This window comes from Phascolarctos cinereus, unplaced genomic scaffold, assembly GCF_003287225.1.
Source record: "Phascolarctos cinereus isolate Bilbo 61053 unplaced genomic scaffold, phaCin_HiC Scaffold_726;HRSCAF=1367, whole genome shotgun sequence".
Classification (NCBI taxonomy): domain Eukaryota; kingdom Metazoa; phylum Chordata; class Mammalia; order Diprotodontia; family Phascolarctidae; genus Phascolarctos; species Phascolarctos cinereus.
In genome coordinates this window covers 201,419,866-201,440,963 of record NW_027556098.1, presented here as the reverse complement: position 1 = coordinate 201,440,963, position 21,098 = coordinate 201,419,866, and the positions used below count along the sequence as shown (strand labels likewise).

At 33.6% G+C, this 21,098-nt stretch overlaps 1 protein-coding gene across 1 annotated transcript in view; it reads left to right on the top strand.

Annotated features, from left to right (window-relative positions):
- The window catches only part of ZNF804A (zinc finger protein 804A), a 400,085-nt gene that overhangs the window by 299,669 nt on the left and 79,318 nt on the right, over nucleotides 1-21,098 (top strand).

Here is a 21,098-nt window from a genome sequence, read left to right as displayed (position 1 = left end):
TTCCATTTACATTGTTTTCATCATGCATATTGCTTTCCAAGTCCTGTTTACTTTACTCTGTATTAATTCATCTAAGTTTTCCCTGGCTTCTTTGAATCATTCTTATTCACTTTTTTTAGGTACAGTAAAATCATATTAAAATAATGTACCACAATTTATTTTGTCATTCTATATGCAATGGGTGTCTGTTTTGCTTCCAAGTCTTTAATAACCACATAAAGTGCCACTATGACCATTTTGGAGTACTTGGGACTTTTACTTCTATATTTGACCCCCTTGAACTAGTTTCTTAGCAGTGGGATTTCTTGGTCAAAGAATATGGACATTTTACTTAAATTTTACCAAAATTTAAAATTGAATAATCCTGAAAATTTGCTGTTCCACCAACAACACATTGGTGTACCAGTCCTTCCACAGACACGTCATCATTGCCTATTTTTACTTTTTGGAAGTTTTGCAAATGTGCCAAGTATAATGTGAAGCTTCAGAATTGTTTTTAATTTTGCTTTGCTATTAGTGATTTCGAGGACTCTTTTGTATAGTTGTTAATATAGTTTTTTTTAATTCTTTTTGATATATTCACATTCTTTGCTCATATTCTTTCACAAGCTTTTGGGATATGCCTATTGCTCTTCTGTTTGTGTTCATCTTTAATATGGTTTTCTTATTAGAAATACTTGGTGCAAGGATTTCCCTCAATTTATTATTTCCCTTTGTAACCTAGTTACACTCATTTTGTTTGTTTCAATATTTTTTTTGATTTCACAGATTTGAAATCATGTATTTTATATTTTATGATCAACTCAGTGCTTTTATTGTTAACAGCTTTTCCCCAGCCATATTTATAAAAGTTATCTGATCTTGTTTTCTTTTTCTTTTTTAAATGGTCTACCCTTCATATTTAGGTTTGAATTAAATTTGATTTTATTGTGGTATGTGGTACAAGTAGTTGGTCTAGCTTATTTCTGCCAAACTACTTTCAATTTTTTGAGAAGTTTTCATCAGTCAAGGATTTCTTACCACAACTTATGTTTTTCAATATTCTGAAAACTGGACTGTTAAGTTTGTTTATTTTATTTATCTAGTCTGTCCCATGATCTACTTGATAATTACTGCTTTATGCTATAATTTGAGGTCTGAAAGTTTTATCTCTGTTCATTATAAATTTTAGCTTTTCTCTTGAGATTTTAATAACATATTTTTCCAAATGATTTTCCTTATTATTTTGTATTGCTCTATCATATGCCTCATGGATGGTTTAATTAGTAAAAAAATAAACCTGAAAATTAATTTAGATAGTATTATCATTTATGTTATTTCAGTCTAGCTCAACCATAATAAATATCCTTCCAAATATTTTCATTATTTGTTTAAAGGCTATTTTATAATCAGATTTATGCCTTGGTTACACCTTAGTGGTTAACATACTTTAAATTCTATCTTTTAATGTCTGTAAAAGACAAAGCAAAAAAAAAAAAGCCTTCCATTGAGCACTTATCTTGTTGTAGTAGAAGCCAGGGGACAAATCCTTGGTCTTATGAAAATATGTCATTGGGTCATGTACAGTAACTCACACTTTTGTATTTGATAATTTAGAAATGTTTTGACATGGAAAAATATAAGCCTCAATGCAACTGTTTCCTCACAGTCATGAAAAATGAACAAATGAACAGAAACTTGGAAAATTACGGAAGACAAAAAAAGTTGTGACCAAATATTGTGCATATCTTGATAACAAATATATCAACAAGCTCTTTGCACAACTGGAGTATAGCAAACATTTGAATAACGTGAAGAGTCATTCTAAGTAATTTAAAGCTAGAAGTGTGACAGTGCTTTGCTAAGCATCTGTCTGCTAATCCTTTATCTCTTCATTCAAATAATTCTCTGTTGCTGAATCATTGTGTGGAGTTGACCTTGTATTCTCAAATTCTATGCCAATGAAACAAACTGTAAGCACTCTTACTTAGATAGAATGGCTTCAATATGACCTCAGGGATGGGAAATGTGTAATGTTATAGAAGATTGACCATACTATAGTGAATTATTTGGCAGTGTCACCTTTCCAAGACCAGAAGTATAGATATGACAGTACTATTGTCCCCTGCTCAAAAAAGCCCCAGTGATATTCAATGTCCTCTAAGTTAAAATATCACTCCAATGTTTGGTATTTAAAGATTTTCCCAAAATATTTCCAATTTATTTTTCCTGAATTTTTACACATTATTTTCCTTCATGTACCCTGTGGTATAACTAAACTGGCATACTCATTATTTCTTACTCATGACGTTCACCTATCATTTCTAAACCACTTCTGAATGATTTTCTCCAATTTCTGAAATATACTTCCTATTCATCTCTACCTCTTAAAGATCTGTTGTTTCCTTCAATGTTCCCTTCAATCACTATGTACATGGTGTATTTCATATCCCTGCTAAGGAAAATGAAAGAACAGTTTAAAAGCATACTCATTAAGGAACTCAAGTAATCAAAATTACTTGAAAACATTTCTAAAAACTTATTTGAGATAATGTATATATTTTTTTTAAAATGAATGATGTTAATCTTTTAATGAGAAATAGTAATTGTAAGAACTGTGATTTGAGATCACTCCTAAATTATACTTGTTCTACAGGTATTTAGTGAATTTTCTAAACTCAATTTTATCCTAAATATTAATTTCATTGATTTTCTTTAAGCAATATTTTAAACTGATATGATCACTGAATTTCTTTAATTCCATCATGTTATTGAATGACCATGGTGTATGGTGTTTTGTGGTTTTTTTGTTCATTTGTTTTTTCATTACACCACCACTATACTTCCCCAAAAATATACTGACAAGAGTGCAAAGGCTTTTCCTTAAATGACACCCCACAGGGTAGCAGTTTTCATTTTGGTATTTAGAGCAGAACCTTGGAACCCTGACTGACTGTTTGGAGCTTATCTTGTGAGCTAGAGGTTCAGAAGAAAACATAGAAAATAACTGGATTATAAAAGCCCAGCTGTGCTTGTTTGCTCTTGCCTTCTCTCACACTGAATCCACATTTCTTTTTGTGAACAGCATTAATATGAAATCTGTTGAAATATGGCAAATGACACAGCCAACAAAACAAGATAATCCTTTCTGTAGGACCTTGGGGAAAATATTTTAAATTTATATGTCTTTCACTTCATCATGCAAAAGCCAACCTGCAGTATTAGATCAAACACTAGACTTGGAGTCATAATTGTCGTTGCTAAGTAATTCAGTTGTGTCTTACTCCATGAACTCATGGACCATAACACATCATGCCCTTCTGTCCTTCACTATCTCCCAAAGACTGTCCATGCTCATGCTCATTGCTTCCATGAGACTCTCTATCCATCTCATCCTCTGCCATCCCCTTCTCCTTTTGCCTTCAGTCTTTCCCAACATCGCGGTCTTTTTCAGTGAGTCCTGTCTTCTCCTTATATTGTTTAAATATTTAAGTTTCAGCTTCAGAATATGTCTTTCCAATGAATGGTGTGAACTAATTTCTTTAAATGTTGACCAATTTGATCTCCTTGCTATCCAAAGGAAACCCTAAAGTCTTCTCCAGCACTATAATTCAAAAGCATCAGTTCTGCACTACTCACCTATCCTGAATAGTCCAACTCTCAAAGCCATACATTATCACTGAAAAAACCTTAGCTTTGACTCTACAGACCTTTGTCAGCACACTGATATCTCTGCTTTTCAGTAAGTTCTCCATATTGACCTGAAGTTTCTTTCCAAGGAACATGTGTTGGCTTTTTTGTTTGTTTGTTTGTTTAGTTTTGTTTTGTTTTGTTAATTTCGTGGCTGCAGGAGCCATCTGCAGTGATCTTTGAGCCCAAGAATATAAAATCTGACACTGCTTCCACTTTTTTCCCTCTATTTGCCAGGGAATGGTGGGACCAGTTGCAAGATCTTAGCTTTGTTTTTGTTTTTTTTGTTGTTGTTCTTAGCTTCAAGACTGCTGTTACGCTCCACTCTGTCAACCTCAGTAAGAAACTTCTTAAGTCCTCTTCACTTTCTGCCATCAGAGTGGTATCATCTGCATATCTGTGTTTGTTGCTATTTCTCCTGGCAAACTTAATTCCAGTTTTTGATTCATCCAGCTTGGCATTTCACATCATGGACTTTGTATATAAATTAAATAAATAAGGTAACAATATACAGCCTTGCCATACTCCTTTTTCCATCTTAAGCCAATCAGTTGTTCCATGTTTGATTCTAGCAGGTTTCTTGGAGACAACTAATATGACTTCATACTCCTACCTCTTTGAGGACTTGCCACATTTTGCTGTGATCTACATAGTCAAAAGTTTAAGTGCAGTCAATGAAGAAGAAGTAGATATTTTTTTTCCTGGAACTCTCTTGGTTTCTCCATAATCCAGCAAATTTTAGCAATTTGGTCTCTAGTTCCTCTGTCTCTTTGAGAAACAGCCTGCACTTCTGGTAATTCTCAGTTCACATATTGCTAAAGCCTAGCTTGAAGAATCTGAAGCATAATATTACTGGCATGTGAAATGAATGTGATTGTTCAGTAATTTGACCATTCTTTGACATTGTTTTTCTTTAAAATTGGGAAGTAAACTTAACTTTTCTAAGCCAATCCATTGACTACTGTTGTGGTTTTCTAAGTTTCCTGGCATATTGAGTTCAACACTTCAACAGTATCATCTGTTAGCATTTTAAATAGTTCAGATAGAATTCTCTCACCTTCACTAGTTTTATTGCTAGCAATGCTTCCTAAGGCCCACTTGACTTCATTCTCCAGGATATCTGTCTCTAAGTCAGTAAACACACCATTGTCATCAGTGATGCTTAGATCTTTCTTGGTCCTGTATATTTTTTGCCACATCCACTTAATCTCTTGTATTTCTGTTAAGTCCCTGCCATTTTTGTATTTTATCATGCCCATTTTTGCAGGAAACTTTCCCTTGATATCTCTAATTTTCTTGGAGGGATCTCTTGACTTTGTTACACTGTTGTTTGCTTCTATTTCTTTTCATTGCTCATTTAAGAAAAACTTCGTACCTCTCTTTGTTTTCCTCTTGAATTCTGCACTCAGTTGGATATAGCTTTCCTTTTCTCCTTTCCTTTTCCTTTTCTTTCTTTCTTTAGCTATTTGTAAAGGCTCATCAGACAGCCATTTTGCTTTCTTGCTCTTCTTTTTGTATTATTATTATTAGGCAATTGGGGTTAAGTGACTTGCCCAGGGTCACACAGCTAGTAAGTGTCAAGTGTTTGGTCTGGGGCCAGATTTGAACTCAGGTCCTCCTGACTTCAGGGCTGGTGCTGTATCCACTGCGCCACCTAGCTGCCCCTCTTGCTCTTCTTTTTATTTAGAAAGTTTTTGTTGTTCTTGTTGTTGCTGCTGCTTCCCGTACAGTATTGTATACCTCTGACCATAGTTCTTCAAGCACTCTAGTTACTAGGTTTAATCACTTAAATCTATTTATCACATCCGTTTCATATTCATAAGGGAAGTTATTTAAGTCATACCTATACAGTCTGGTGGTTTTCCTGACTTTCTTCAATTTAAGTCTAAAATTTGCAATAAAAAAGCTCATCATCTGAGCCACAGTCAACTCCAGGTCTTGTTTTAATAAACTGTATAGAGTTTGTCCATTTTTGGCTGCAAATTATATAATCCATCTGATTGCAACATTGACTATCTAGTGATATGCATGTGTAGAGTTGCCTTTTGGGTCATTGAAAAGGAGTGTTTGCTATCACTTTAATAAGGTCCATGGGATTTTTTGGGAAAGATTCTGGAGTAGTTTGTCACTTCCTTCTCCAGTGGGCCTTTTGTCTGCTCTCCACTATTACCTGTCTGTCTTGGATAACCCAGAATTGTACTGCTCATAGTGTCATTGAGTTATGCAAGCCCCTCTTCTGTGACAAGGCAGAGTGATCCAATAGGGGAGAGTCAGAATAGCTGAATTCAAATCCAGGTGCTTATATTTATTTTCTTGGACCTCAGGCAAGTCAGTTTTTCTATCTGAGCCTCAGAACACTTATTTGTAAATGAGTATAATAATACTTGACTGCATTCTTCACTTGGTTATTCTGAGCTAAGTGTTATATAAATGTCAGTTACTCAAATGGTTCTGTAATCTTATCTGTTAATTTTGGTTGTTTCCTCCAACTATACAGATCACAGCCCATTCATGCCTGCCTATCCTGTGAGACTTTCATTAATGTCCTCCCATAAGTTTGCCACAGGTTAACTCAACTTACTGGGCTCTTTCCTTGAATTCTTATGATATCTGTAAGTTTCCAGTGGAGCACACAACTATATACTTGTTTCCTTCATTTTCAACTAATAACTAGATCAACCTTATTCCCAATAATATCTATTTCTCTGATAACATCTTTGGAGACTATCTTATTCCATTTTTTGCTGCAATATTGAAACACCAATAGAGTATTGGTATTAAAAAGTCAGACCCTTGTTTCTATGGCAAAATTTGGGAGCATTAAATGAGTTTTGCTGTTCTCAAAGGCAATCCACACTACTCTCCTCCCCCTATTCGATTTGAAGCCCAACTCATTAAATAGCGATACTGTCTGTTATGAGTAGAGATATTGATAGACAGGCTCCTTGGGATTATAATCATGTAAATATCTTTTATAATCTGGGCAATAGACATTCTTCATCTACTTGGTCTTTTCTACATGGATATTCAGGTCAAATTGTTAGAGTGGTTATAGATCTTTAAGATCATTTCTACCTGCCATATAAACATGTCTGGTACTGTAATACAAAGGTCCAAATGTGGTGGTTCCGCTCTTGTGAATGATGAAAGTTGTTTCCCATAGAAATCTTCATAGATCTTTTCTATTTCTCTTCTTCTTTTAGCCCTATTTTCTTGTCTTCCTTTACTACTCTTAATATGACTTTGCTTGGTTGGAAATAATGCCAAGATTCCTTTATACTGATTCACTGATTTTAATGTATACTCTTTCTCCTTTATTGGAAAGTACTGTTCATAATCCTTTGTTTTCTTAATATTTTACAAATATATGTATATTCTAAATTGGTTTTGCTTTTGGCCATCATTTTTCTCTACTTGGCAAGGTATATGATTACTGACAAAATTATTTTAAGATTCTTTTAGGCTTGTTTTGGTATTAAATTTACATAGAACAAATTTCTCCATAATATTATAGGCAGTGTTAATGAAATTTCTATTGTCCATTTCTCCTTTTCATTATTAATTATTTAATAAGTCAGAAATCATGTTTTTCAATTATCAACCAATTCAACTGTTATTTGCCTGGTTATTATTCTCCCTTCCTGCTTTTTATTCATTCTGATCTTTGTCTTAATGAAATTCGTGGTCTGACTATGCACAGATAGCTGACTACCATATCACCCTGTGGACACAGTGTGGAATTGCAGCCCAATAAAACACTCTACTCTTTTTTTTTTCAATTAGACTTCTACCTGGTTATGGCTCCTCCATGAGGGGCCATTGTGGGAAAGTAGCAAAAATAATATTTGTAACTATTAAATTTCATCTTACTTTAGATTATCCAATGCTCTAATCTCAAGATCTTTTTGGAACTTGGATCAGTTATCTGCCATGTTTGCTATCCCTCCTACCTTTGTGTCATCTGCCAATTTGATGAATCACAACTAAGCATTTATGAAAGTCATTTATAAAAATTTCAAAGAGCACAAGGTGAATCCTCCACTGGAGAGCTCTTCCTAATTTGGCATTAACTTCCTCATGAACTAATTTAAAAAAGTATTTATTGAGTACTTATAATGTGCCAAACACTACTAGTTGCTGGGGATTCAATGAGAAAAATCATGTTCTCAGGAAGTTCACACAACCAGTTTAAAATCTATTTAGCTGTACTATTGTCTATTCTACATCTCTCCAACTTTTCCACAAGAAATAGCATGACACTGTCAAGTCCCTTGCTAAAATCTAGGTAAAAATATTTATAGCATTATTCTCTTACACTTCAGTAGTCTTACCAAAAAAACAATTAAAGGTTTTTTTTTCCCCATTTTTTTTTTGAGTAGAAGAAGGTGTGAATGATTTGAGTGTGACATTGAGGTATACCACACCACACACACATACACATGCATGTACACACACACACACACACACATACACATATACACACACATACACAATCTGATCCCTGGGTGCTGCTTTCCATCCACATAGGGCTTTTTATTTCATAGGGCTCTTTGGCAGTCAGCTGAAGCTTATAGTCCCTTTCTCAGAAGAAAAAAAGTATTCAAATGGATAAAATGACATACATAGCTTCAGAAAGGGAAACAATTATATTGAAATATAATTACATTTTTAAATTAAAAACATAAATTTGTAGAATTAAACTGAAATATTCAGTGTTATGCTACTTTATAATTATTTCATAGGAAAAATTTAAATTGTTTATTCATACAAATACATAGAGTAATGTTTTATGATACCAGTTTGGGGAATAGGACTAATATCAGACCAGAAGCTGTATTATATCTGTCCTTTTCCATGTGTATAGTTTGAAAGATATCATATGCTCTCTGGTGTATATACATTTGTGTAACATCCTAACTAGCATCTCATAGCTGATGTTCTATTACAGTAACCTCATTTTGATATGAAGGTGAATCTGCAGTCTTAAAAAGCTATGCTAGGAGACCATCCACTCTGCAAAGTCCTATCAACCTGAAAAGTTTTCAGGTATAGGCTTAGGGCCTAATTAATTTCACACACACACACATGTGTGTGTGTACATATACATATAGATATAGAGATACACACATATAATATATATGTATGTGTATATATGCATATGTATATATATATAAAGATACTTATATATATACATGCATGTGGGCATGTGTATGTACATATATGTGGGTTTGTATGTATACATGTATGTATGTATATAAATGTGTGTGTTTCTCATCTGGTGATTAACCTCATACAAGGTAATGAAAATTTTGGAGACACAAATTTTGAATACCGTATACTAATGGTAGCACTTACACTATTTCTTTTTTTTTTCAAACCTATTTTAATTTGTGAGTAATCTCACAAAATCATTTAAGAGTTTATGATGTGTTGCACAGGAAATTGTTAAGAACCCCTGTTTAAATATTCTCACCTATCTAGAACTACATGAAATATCTTTCCTTTCTTCCTAGTGACTGCATAACCTCCAGTTACAAATGCATTGGTGGGAAAATCATTATCAAAGCATATGACATTACAGAATAAGATCCAAATAATATTCCAATTCTCTTAGGTACTATTTTATTAGAATCCTTTCTTTTGAAGTGTCTGCCTGGTAACTTAAAAACGATTTAAATCCTATTTATCAAGGGTTTCAAATTATGAATATAGTTATCACTACATCTATATCTTGTGAATGTCCTTGGCAAGAGGATGTCTGAGTTTGGAATACAGAGGATAAAAATCTGACTCATTAATTCTAGACTCATACTATTATGTATCAATATGCCTTATACTTTAAGAACATAACAACTAGAGAGAAAAAAGATCAAATTGTTGAAAACAGTATTTGAATGGTTTAAAAAAAAGATTCTGAACTAACAGACTCAAGGAATAAGAAATCTTAATGTAATCCTAAGGTAACATCCTAACAAACATTTGGAACCTGTATCTGACTTATTCATTGTACCTTACAAATATCATTTTGTGACAGATCAATGATGCATTGGATCATAGGATCATGTATTTGAAGCAAGAAAGGATTTTACAGGTTATAGAATCCTACTCATTCATTTTATAATTTGGGAAACTAAGGCCCAGAGGCATTAAGTGACTTGTCCAGCATCACAAAGCTTGTGTCTAAAGCATACATTTAGTTCATTTTTTTGTTACAATGGTACTAAGGAACATTTTGTCAACAAGCTTGGTAGTTTTTACCATAAATTTGCATTTTGTGTTTTTTCTATGATTTTAAAATCTTAGAGTTTGAAAGAGTCTTATAGATCATGTGAGATGAGGGACGCAGGCAATGATTTTTCTGAAGATTACGCAGTGATTTAGCGGTAAGTTCTAGTCTAAAAATTAGGTCTCCTGACTCCAGGTCCAGTACTACAAAATTATCATGTTTCTATCCATCCCCAAATGACCTGTAATCTCTAAACTATTTATATTTCCATCTAAGCAACAAATCATTTATTACCTTTGAAGACTGATTAGGAGAACCATTGACAAATTTGTCCTCCTTAAATTTTCAAGAAGCCAATGATTCATTTTTATTCTTTTGTAGCCACAATTCAGTCTAAGAAACTAAGCATCTTCTATGCAGAGTATCTTTGGAGATTCTCTTTCTAAATCCTAGGATTGTATAAAACATGATTGTAAACAGTGGAGGAGAAAAAGAGCAATTGAGGAAACACAGTAAAAATTCCATTCTGTGACAAAAGATGCCAGCCTTGATTTGCTGCTGCTCTCATGGCTGACCTTTGAATTCTAGTTATGGTCTATTAGAGAATTTACCCTGAAACAAATTAAACATGCCAAAAAATAATTGCTGACTCAAAGTGAAAATATGTGATCTGATTGGTTAGTTTGTATCTCACTAGCTTAATAAAGTAGTCAGAGCTTTCCCTCATCAGGTAAGTCCTGGGATTTCTCCTTTGCAATAGTGTCTGTTCAAAGTTTTAAATAGTTCCTAGGATCAAGGATAGAAGTAATGAAATTGATGTTTACCTCGAAATGATGTCATTTGGGAGAATTCTTTCAGTGGGTAGTTGCAATTAAAATCAAAAGTTAGTATGCAGCATGATCCTAGAAAAGCTAATATAGAGCTCCTAGTGAAGTAACAGTCCCCGAAGCTCTAAAACCTTTGGAAGTACATAAGCACTGTAGTAGATTAAATAGGGAAACTGTAAGTAGTCTTTTGGGACCATCCTGAAGTAACTAGTCAACAGAACTTTAATATCAATATTTTCTTGTGAGTCACCTTCTATCCTCTCCTTTAAAAGTAAATTGGCTGTCTACAGTCTACAGCAGAGGAAAGATTTCCATCAAAATAAAGCATTTTGCTAGATAATGGAAGCCAGGTTGGGTGGACAAATACCTATAATTTTTACTGGATACCCTGAATAGACTCAGCAACCACAGTAAAATATAAATTCTCTTTAACTGTGGGCTCAATTTGTAGAAGTAAGCTAGAGGGATAAAGGAGCAAAACAGTTATTCTGCAGTAATAAAGCTGTGTAAGCAGAGTATATTTTATAATCACAAAGAAAATAGTGACACAAAACACCAATATATTTCACAAGTTTGAGAGCTACTTTGATCATAACAAAATGTTGTAAAATATATATTTGGTTTGAAATATCATAGACAAAAAACCAGCATAACACTAAGTAAATCAATGATAATTTCAGCATTACATATATGTATAGTTATATACATATGTTAATACGCAAAACATATACAAATCTGCATGAATGAATATGCATGAGAAACAATATAGAGTAGTAAATGGGGATCTGTTCTGCGAGTCTGGAAGGTCTTGGTTCAGGTCTGGTTGTGTGACCCTGGGCATATTGGCAAGGTACTGGTCTACATTTTCATAGAGAACTCCTCAGTGGGCAACCCAAACATATAGATGTAGATATAGATATAGACATTTGTGTGTAAATACAAAGACATACTAAGTCTTGCATGTGTGTATGTTACACACACACACGTATATATTATACTACATACATGTATAATATATTAGCAAAATATTAGAGTTTTAGAAGTCAGATATGTAATTGGCAGAATTTGGAATTCTATTTACAATAAAAACAAGAAGAACTGACAAGTATATGCAATTATGTAAAAGAGAGGGCAAATGTCTTCTCTACATAATCTGCCTTGGCTCTTTGTTAAGGATTCCAAGTATTCCAGAAATAATTTTCAAGCATGAAATGTTCTGCAAATTAGATAGTACAGTTTTAATCCAAAGATCTGTTTTATAATATAGTCCAAATTATAAATAAATTTATTACAAACAATTTACATTTATGAATTCTTTCTATCCTTAAGCATATAAGGAATCAGAATTAAAAGTAGTACTTTCTACTTGTATTGCATCTCATTGTAATCCACATTCCTTTTTCAATTAGCCAAATCACAAAAGCTTAATCTGGCTATGTGGATTAGAGCAACAGTCCTTCTTTTTGCATCTTTCCCTTTTGAAGGAATTTATCCATGACCATGAAAATATTAATTATAAAGCATCCAGTCATCCAAATTGATCATCGTGAATGATTTTTAAAAAAATATTTCCTGGTGTTATTGTTTTTTGCTAGAATTTTGTTTAAAATTATTGAATCAATAACAATATCCAAGTGTGGTTCTCTTTATCCTTTTCTGTTTAAATAATAAGACTGTCTCATAACAGGAGTTTGGCAGTGTTTTTTTCCCTTCATTTCTTTAGAATAATTTGTGTAGTATAAACATTGTTTTGGTTCTATATATTCTATAATCATTTGGTGTCTGTCACATGATACTCCATCACATTTTACAGTATTTTTTTTATTACTGTCTCTTATGCCCACCTCTACATTGAAATAATCAAGAATTAAAGTATACATGGATTTAATTTGTGGAATGTCATCCATTTTTTCTTTTAATAGAGTTTATCTACTTTATCCATTGCAAGAGATGTTGCCATAGAATTTGCAATTTACTTTCATGGTGGTGTTTTATCAATGCCATCATAAGCTCTGTGAGGTGAAATGACCAAGTATTTCCATTCAAGTAGGTTTCTTCTTATTCTTGGATGCATGATAAAACCAATTCTTTCAATTCTTTGGGTAAAAACATGTGAGTCACCTTTTCATGTAACTGTACTTTTCTTTTTGTCTTCTGGTTTGATTTATAGCAAGAATATCAAGATTTATGTCATTTCCTGTAGTTGTGTCATGCTTATTTACTGATTAAAGGATTTCATGCATAAATTACCATTGGTTAAATAATGTATTGGGCCAGGTGGCACAATGGATAGAATGTAGGATGTGGAGTAAGGAAAACTCATCTTCCTGAGTTCAAATTCAGCATCAGAAATTTACTGTGTGACTGTAGGCAAGTCACTTAACCCTGTTTGCATCACTTTCCTCATTTATAAAATGAGCTGGAGAAGAAACTGACAAACCATTCCAGTATCTTTGCCAAGAAAATTCCAAATGGGTCACAAAAAGTCAGACATGACTGAAAATGCCTGACCAAGAAATAGTTTGGTGATTCATAATATCCTCTGTTCTCCTTTCCACTACTCTGCCACTTTAATATAAAAAGAGGTGCCACATAAGATTTAGGGACATTTCATATTTTATCTTATTTTATAAGATGGCCACCATTAAAGAATCAATATCAAAAGACCAACGTATCAGTGGTAAGCTTCTCTATACTTAGCTAGGCTGGCCATCAGAGACCCGCCATTATATGTTGACAAGAACATTCTCAAATTTTGTTCAATAGGGTAGAAAATGCCAGAGTTTACCCTTCAGTGGCACAGCTTTCTGGAACCTGGGTCTAATGGTGCATTAGAATGTTTCTTTGTATAAAATAACAAAAATAGATAATAAATTATTTAATAGATGCCATTACACAATCTATCTAGATAGTTATTTTCACCCACTATTGTAAGCATTCCAAATCTAAGCTATCTCTCTTTATTCCCATTAACTAACACCAAATTTGTCCCCATATTCTAGTTGACATATGTGAAAAGAGTTGATTGAGCATTAGGAGACACCATGATGCAATGGTAAAAGTACTGGATTGGGAGTCAAAGCTATGTCCAAATTTCAGATCTGATGCTTATTCTGCATAGAACCTTGAGAAAGGAACATAATTATGGATAAGTAATATTGCAAAACTATTAGAAATATGTTATTTTTAATATTAGGGAAATATCCACTGAGTGTTCACAGTTAACCTATTTCTTATGAGGAACTAAAATTACTTTGAAAGAAAGTCGTTCACACAGATAAAGTCAGATCTAAATAATTGGAAAAACATTGGTTGCTCATGGGTAGGCCAAGCCAATATAATAAAAATGACAATTCTACTCAAATTAATTTATTTATTTAGTGTCATACCAGTCAAACTACCAAAAATATTTTATAGAGCTAGAAAAAATAATAAGATTAATTGGGAAGAACAAAAGATACATAAGATCAAGGAAAGTAATAAAAAGAAATGCTAGAGAAGGTGGCCTAGCTGTTCCAGATCTTAAATTGTATTATAAAGCAGCAATCATCAAAACTACTTAGTACTGGTTAAGAAATAGAGTGGTGGATCAGTGAAATAGGTTAGGTATACAAGACACAGTAGTCAATGACTATAATAATCTACAGTTTGATAAACCCAAAGACCCCAGCTTCTAGTATAAGAACTCACTATTTAACAAAAACTGCTGGGAAAACTGGAAAAGAATATGGCAGAAATGAGGCATAGACCAAAATATTACAGCATATACCAAAGTAAAGTCAAAATGGGTACATGATTTCTGTAAAGGCTAATACTCTAAACAAACTGAAAAAGCAAGGAATAATTTACGTATCAGATTAATGGAGAACAGAAGAATTTATTACCAAACAGTAGATAGAGAACACTGAAAAATGCAAAAATGTATATTTTTTATTACATTAAATTGAAAAGATTATGCACAAACAAAGCCAATGCAACCAGTATTAGGAGGGAAGCAGAAAACTGGGAAAAAAAATTTTACAACCAATCTCTCTGATAAGGGCCTCATTTCTAAAAATATATAGAGAACTAAGTCAAATTTATAAAAAGTACAAGCCGTTCTGCAATTGATACATAGTCAAAGGGTATGAACAGGCAGTTTTCAGATGAAGAAATCAAAGCTTTCTATAGTCATATGAAAAAATGCTGTAAGTCACTATTGATTAGAGAAAGGCAAATCAAAACTACTCTGAGTTATCATATCATACCTATCGGATTGGCTAACCTGACAAAGCAGGAAAATGATAAATTTTGGAGAAGATGTGGGGAAATTGGAACATTAATGCATTGTTGATGGAGCTGTGAAATGATCCAACCATTTTGGAGAGCAATTCAGAACTATGCCTAAAGGGCTATAAAAATGTGCATACCCTTTGACCCAGCAATTCCACTTCTAGGGCTGTATCCCAAAGAGATCATACAAATGGGAAAAGGGCCCACATGTACAAACATATTTATAGGGGCTCTTTCTGTGGTGGCAAAAAATCAGAAATTGAAGGGATGCCCATCAATTGGGGAATGGCTGAACAAGTTGTGGTATATGAATGTAATGGATTACTATTGTGCTATAAGAAATTATGAGCAATCAGACTGCAGTAAAACCTGGAAAGTCTTGTGTGGACTCTTGCTGAGTGAAACGAGCAGAACCAGGAGTACATTTTACACAGTAACAGCCACATTTGGGATGATTAACTTTGATAGACTGACAACAGCTGACATTTGAGAGGCAGCATGACACAGTGTGTAGAAGTATGGTCTTAAACTAAGGAACACTTATTTCAATTCCTTCTCCCAACATATACTGGCTGTATGACTGGATATATCACTTAATCTCTCCATACCTAGGTGATAATCTGAGAGTATGAATTATGGACAAAGGAAGAATTTTCATTAGTGAAAGAATGTTTACTAAAGCATTCTCTCAAATGATGAAATCACAGATCAGAACCAAAATAATCAAGAAATTATGTAGTGCTGTATGGTTTACAAATCACTTCATATACATAATCAGTAAGGTATGGTGAATTTGGAGTCAGAATGACTGGGGTTCTGTTCCCACATCAAACATTTACTAGTCATATGACCCTGGAAAAATCACTTGACATTTTTTTGTCCCTGATTTGTCATTGGTACGATGAAAGGGTGGGACTTAATGACTGCTTGGCCCATTTCTACCTCTTGAGTTATGATCCTTTGACCTCATTAAGAGGACTTCATAGGATCTAGTTCCATTAAATATATTAAACACAAGAAATAGTAATGCCTGTCTCAACAGAATTCAATAGCAAGGTACATAGTTCCATTTAGAGTCTCTTTGAAACAAACAACTCATGAGCTAACAAGGCAATTTGAATTTGAGCATATACTAAAATTCTGCAGTTTACTGTCAGAGTCTGAAGGTGCCAGAGAGGTAACAGTCCTGCCTTCATCAGTCTAGTAAACCCAGAGTATCATTGTCAGTGATTGCAGCCCTCAACTATGAGAGTGGTAAAGTTGTTTACCCCTTATTAATAATACTTCTTCAGACTTACTTCTTCCACTTACTTAAAATACTTTGCATACTCATTAAATGATTCCAATCAAAATTAAAGTTTTTAATAAGCTACAAGGTACAATTTTCTTCATCTTCCCTAGGTTGTAAACATATCTGTAGCCTGAAAGTTGGTTTAGCATCACATTAGAGCTGATTTTGAATACCTGATAAAATTGATACAGTATTTCTGCAATCACAATAATGCCAGCATGATCTAAGAAAGTTTGTATTTACAAATGAATTTTCAAAAACTCACAAAATTTTTGGTATAGGAATTTAGAAAGGATTTCAAGGTAGTCTAGCAAAAATGAACAGGGATAATCCATTTACAATATCCTCTGATCAAAGTCAAACTCTATCAATGACAAGATCAGATTGTGTGAATGATATGTCTACTCCTTGAGTGTGAGGGACTTCTATAAATGTGCTATTAAAACATCATAGACACATTTAAAATATCATCACTCTCTCAGAACTTGATACCAGACAAAATCATATTGAAATGATTATAAGTGAACATTGGCAGCTGGCAGGAATACAATAAAGGTCATAGGATCATAGATTTGGATCTACAAAGGACCTTAGAGGCCACCATGTCCAGGTTCTACATTTTACAGATGCAGAATCTGCATCCCAAAGAAGCCAAATGATTTGGCCAGGGTCACAGAGCAAGTCAATGTCTAAGGCAGGATTTGTTCTTGGGCAATAATGAGTTACATTTGTTAATCCTTTTTTTTATTAATTTATTTTGACTTATCAGCAATCACTTCCATAAGCTTTTGAGTTTTAAATTTTCCCCCCTCCCTCCTCACCTCCATCTCCAAGATGCCACACAATCTGATATAGGCTATACATATATATTCCTATTAAACATATTTTCACATTAGTGATGTTGTAAGTAAGAATTGGAAACAATAGGGGGAACCACCAGAAACAGGAAACAAAACACAACAGAAGAAAAAAATAGCAAATACTATGCTTTGATCTGCATTCAAATTTCATAATTCCTTCTTTGGATGTGGATAGCATTTTCCAGAATAAGACTTTTGCAGATGTCTTAGATCCTTGCATTTCTGAGAATGGCTAAGTCTATCAATGTTAGTCATCACATAATATGGCTGTTACATTGTGTACAATGTACTCCTGGTTCTGCTCATTTTACTAAGCAACAATCCATACAAATCTTTCCAAGTTTTTCTGAAGTCTGCTTGCTCAACATTTCTTATAGCACAATAGTATTCCATTATATTCACATACCACAACCTGTTCAGTCATTCCCAAATTGATGGGCATCCCCTCAATTTCAAATTTTTTGCCACCACGAAAAGAACCGCTATAAATATTTTTGTACATGTGGGTCCTTTTCCCATTTGTATAATAATCTCTTTGGGATACAGCCCTAGAAGTGCTACTGCTGGGTCAAAGGGTATGAACATTTTTATAGCCCTTTGGGCATAGTTCCAAGTTGCTCTCCAAAATGGTTGGATCATTTCACAACTCCACCAACAATGCATTAGTGTTCCAATTTTTCTGCATCTTCTCCAACATTTATCACTTTCTTGTTTTGTCATTTTGGCCAATCTGATAGGTATGATGTGATACCTCAGAGTTGTTTTGATTTGCATTTCTCTAATCAATAGTGATTTAGAGAATTTTTTCATATGACTATAGATGGCTTTAATTTCTTCATCTGATAACTGCCTGTTCATATCCTTTGACCATTTATCAGTTGGGGAATGACTTGTATACTTATAAATTTGACTTAATTATCTACATAGGTTTAGAAGCGAAGCTTTTATCAGAGACACTGGTTGCAGAAATTCTTTCCCAATTTTCTACTTTCCTTCTAATCTTGGTTGCATTGGCTTTGTTTGTGCAAAAACTTTTTAATTTAATGTAATCAAAGTTATCCATTTTGTATTTCATAATGTTCTCTATCTCCTGTTTGGTCATGAATTCTTTGTTCTCCATAAATCTGATAGGTAAACTATTCCTTGTTCTCCCAGTTTGCTTATAGTATCAGCCTTTATATCTAAATCATGAACCCATCTTGACTTTATTTTGGTATACAGTATGAGATTTGGGTCTATGCCTAGTTTCTGCCATACTCTTTTCCAGTTTTCCCAGCAGTCTTTTTCAAAGAGTGGGTTCTTCTCCCAGAAGCTGGAGTCTTTGGGTTTATCAAACAATAGACAACAGTCATTAACTACTGTGTCTTGCATACCTAACCTATTACCCTGATCCACCACTCTATTTCTTAGCTAGTACCAAGTTGTTTTGATAATTGCTGCTTTATAATACAATTTAAGATCTAGAATAGATAGGCCACCTTCCCCTGCATTTCTTTTCATTAGTTATCTTGATATTCTGGACCTTTTGTTATTTCAAATGAATCTTCCTATTTTTTCTAGCTCTATAAAATAATTTTTGGTAGTTAGATTGGTATGGCACTGAATAAATAAATTAGCTTAGGTAGAATTGTCATTTTTATTATATTGGCTCAGCCTACCCATGAGCAACTAAATGTTTTTCCAATTATTTCGCTCTGATTTTATTTGTGTGAAAAAGTGTTTTGTACTTGTGCTCATATAATTCCTGGGTTTGTTTCAGTAGATAGACTCCTAAATATTTGATAATGTCTACAGTAACTTTAAATGGAATTTCTCTTTCTATCTCTTGCTGTTGGTCTTTGTTGGTAATATATAGAAATGCCAGCAATTTATGTGGGTTTCCTTTTATCCTGCAACTTTGCTAAAGTTGTTTATTATTTCAAGTAGTTTTTTACTTGATTCTATAAGTATATCATCATATCATCTGGAAAGAGTGATAGCTTTGTTTCTTTGCCTATTCTAATACCTTCAATTTCTTTTTCTTCTCCTATTGCTAAAGCTAATGTTTCTAGTACCATATTGAACAATGGTGGTGATAATAGGCATCCTTGTTTCACCTCCGATCTTATTGGAAATGCTTCTAGCTTGTCCCCATTGTGTATGATGCTTGCTGAAGGTTTTAAGTGGAGGCTACTTATTATTTTAAGGAAGACTTCATTTATTCCTACGTTCTCTAGTGTTTTTAATAGGAATGGGTGTTGTATTTTGTCAAAAGCTTTTTCTGCATCTATTGAGATAATCATGGTTTCTGTTAGTTTTGTTGTTGATGTGATCAATTGTGCTGATAGTTTTCCTAATATGGAACCAGCCCTGCATTCCTGGTATAAATCCTACTTGGTCATAGTGTATTGTTCTTGTGATAAGTTTCTGTAATCCATTTGCTAATATTTTATTTAAAATGTTTGCATCTATATTTGTTAGGGAAACTGGTGTATAATTTTCTTTCTCTGTTTTGACTCTTCCCGGTTTGGGTATCAGCACCATATTTGTATCATAAAAAGAATTTTGTAAGACTCCTTCATAAATTTTCCAAAATAGTCTATATGGTATTGGAATTAATTGTTCTTTAAATGTTTCTAAATCTGGCCCTGGAGATTGTTTCCTAGGGAGCTCATCAATGGCTTGTTCAAATAATGAGTTACATTTACATTTTCCCAAAGCATAGTTTCTTTTACACCACTTCTAATTTCTTTCAGGAAATGTTTCTGATGCTAATTTTCAAGTTATTATAGTATTAATTCTTTCAGGTGCTTAGAAGCAGCTACTAATAAATCACAGTTCCACACCTTCATCCACATCAAAACTGAAGTTGCAGCTTCTCTACATTAAAGTTCTTCTCTTTAGAGAATACCTATTTTCTTCCAGGGAATTGAAATGTAGGGCTATTTAGAAATTTATCTTCCCTCCTGTGTTAGCAACTATCAAGTACATAGAGTATGTCTTGCATCAGAGTTCAAGGAGGAGCCGAATAAACCATGGCAGGTATATTCTGCTGCAACTAATGGGAATTACTGCAGATCACTAGGCATTACATTTCTTATGATGGAAGCTATGGGTGCATCATGATCTTTTTACTAGACACAAGGGGAAACTATGCAATATGGTAGCTACAGAGCTGTATTTGCTTGTTTAGAAAATGTTTTGTAAAAAAAAGTATGAAAGCTAAAAGGTTTGAGGTCTATTACTTTACCTTATTTTGCTCTCTGCAAGGCAGTTTCATTTCATATCAGGTAAATGAAAAATGGGAAATTCATAAACTCAGAAAGTAAGAAGACTATAAATTGTGGAATCCATCTTCTCAATTTTTGCCCTACAAAATTATAACTTAAAAAAGTAATAATCTTAATAATATGCCTCAAATATTCAACAATCATGTATAAACTGCTTATTTACAATGCATTGTTTTTGGTGCTGGGAATATGAAAAAAAAAAGTGTCATAGCACTTGCCCTCAAAGTTTATGCTATCCAGAGGAAATAGGAGGAAGTAAGTCATGTATGAATAAAAATCTTATTCAAGTTCCAATGTGAACTAAAATGTAAGTAAAATGTAAGCTCTGTAAGGATGGCTGATTTTATTTCTGCGTATCATCTGCCAACTATGTTGCTTAGTGACTTCCTAATGTTAGGAACCTAAGTTGAAATCCAGCCTCAGACAGCTCACTAGCTGTGCGTCCTTGAGAAAGTCATTCAGTCTCTGGGTACCTCAGTTTTCTCAACTGCAAAATGAGGATAATAATAGCACCTATCATGTCTCCTAGTATTATTCTCTAGCACAGTGGTATGTACATAGTAATCATATAGCTATTTGTTGAATTGAGGGGATAAATAGGTCAAACTCTACTCAATGTGAGATTAGATTGGGAGAAGTTAATTTTACTTGGAGGATGAATGTAGGATTCATGCAAAATTATAT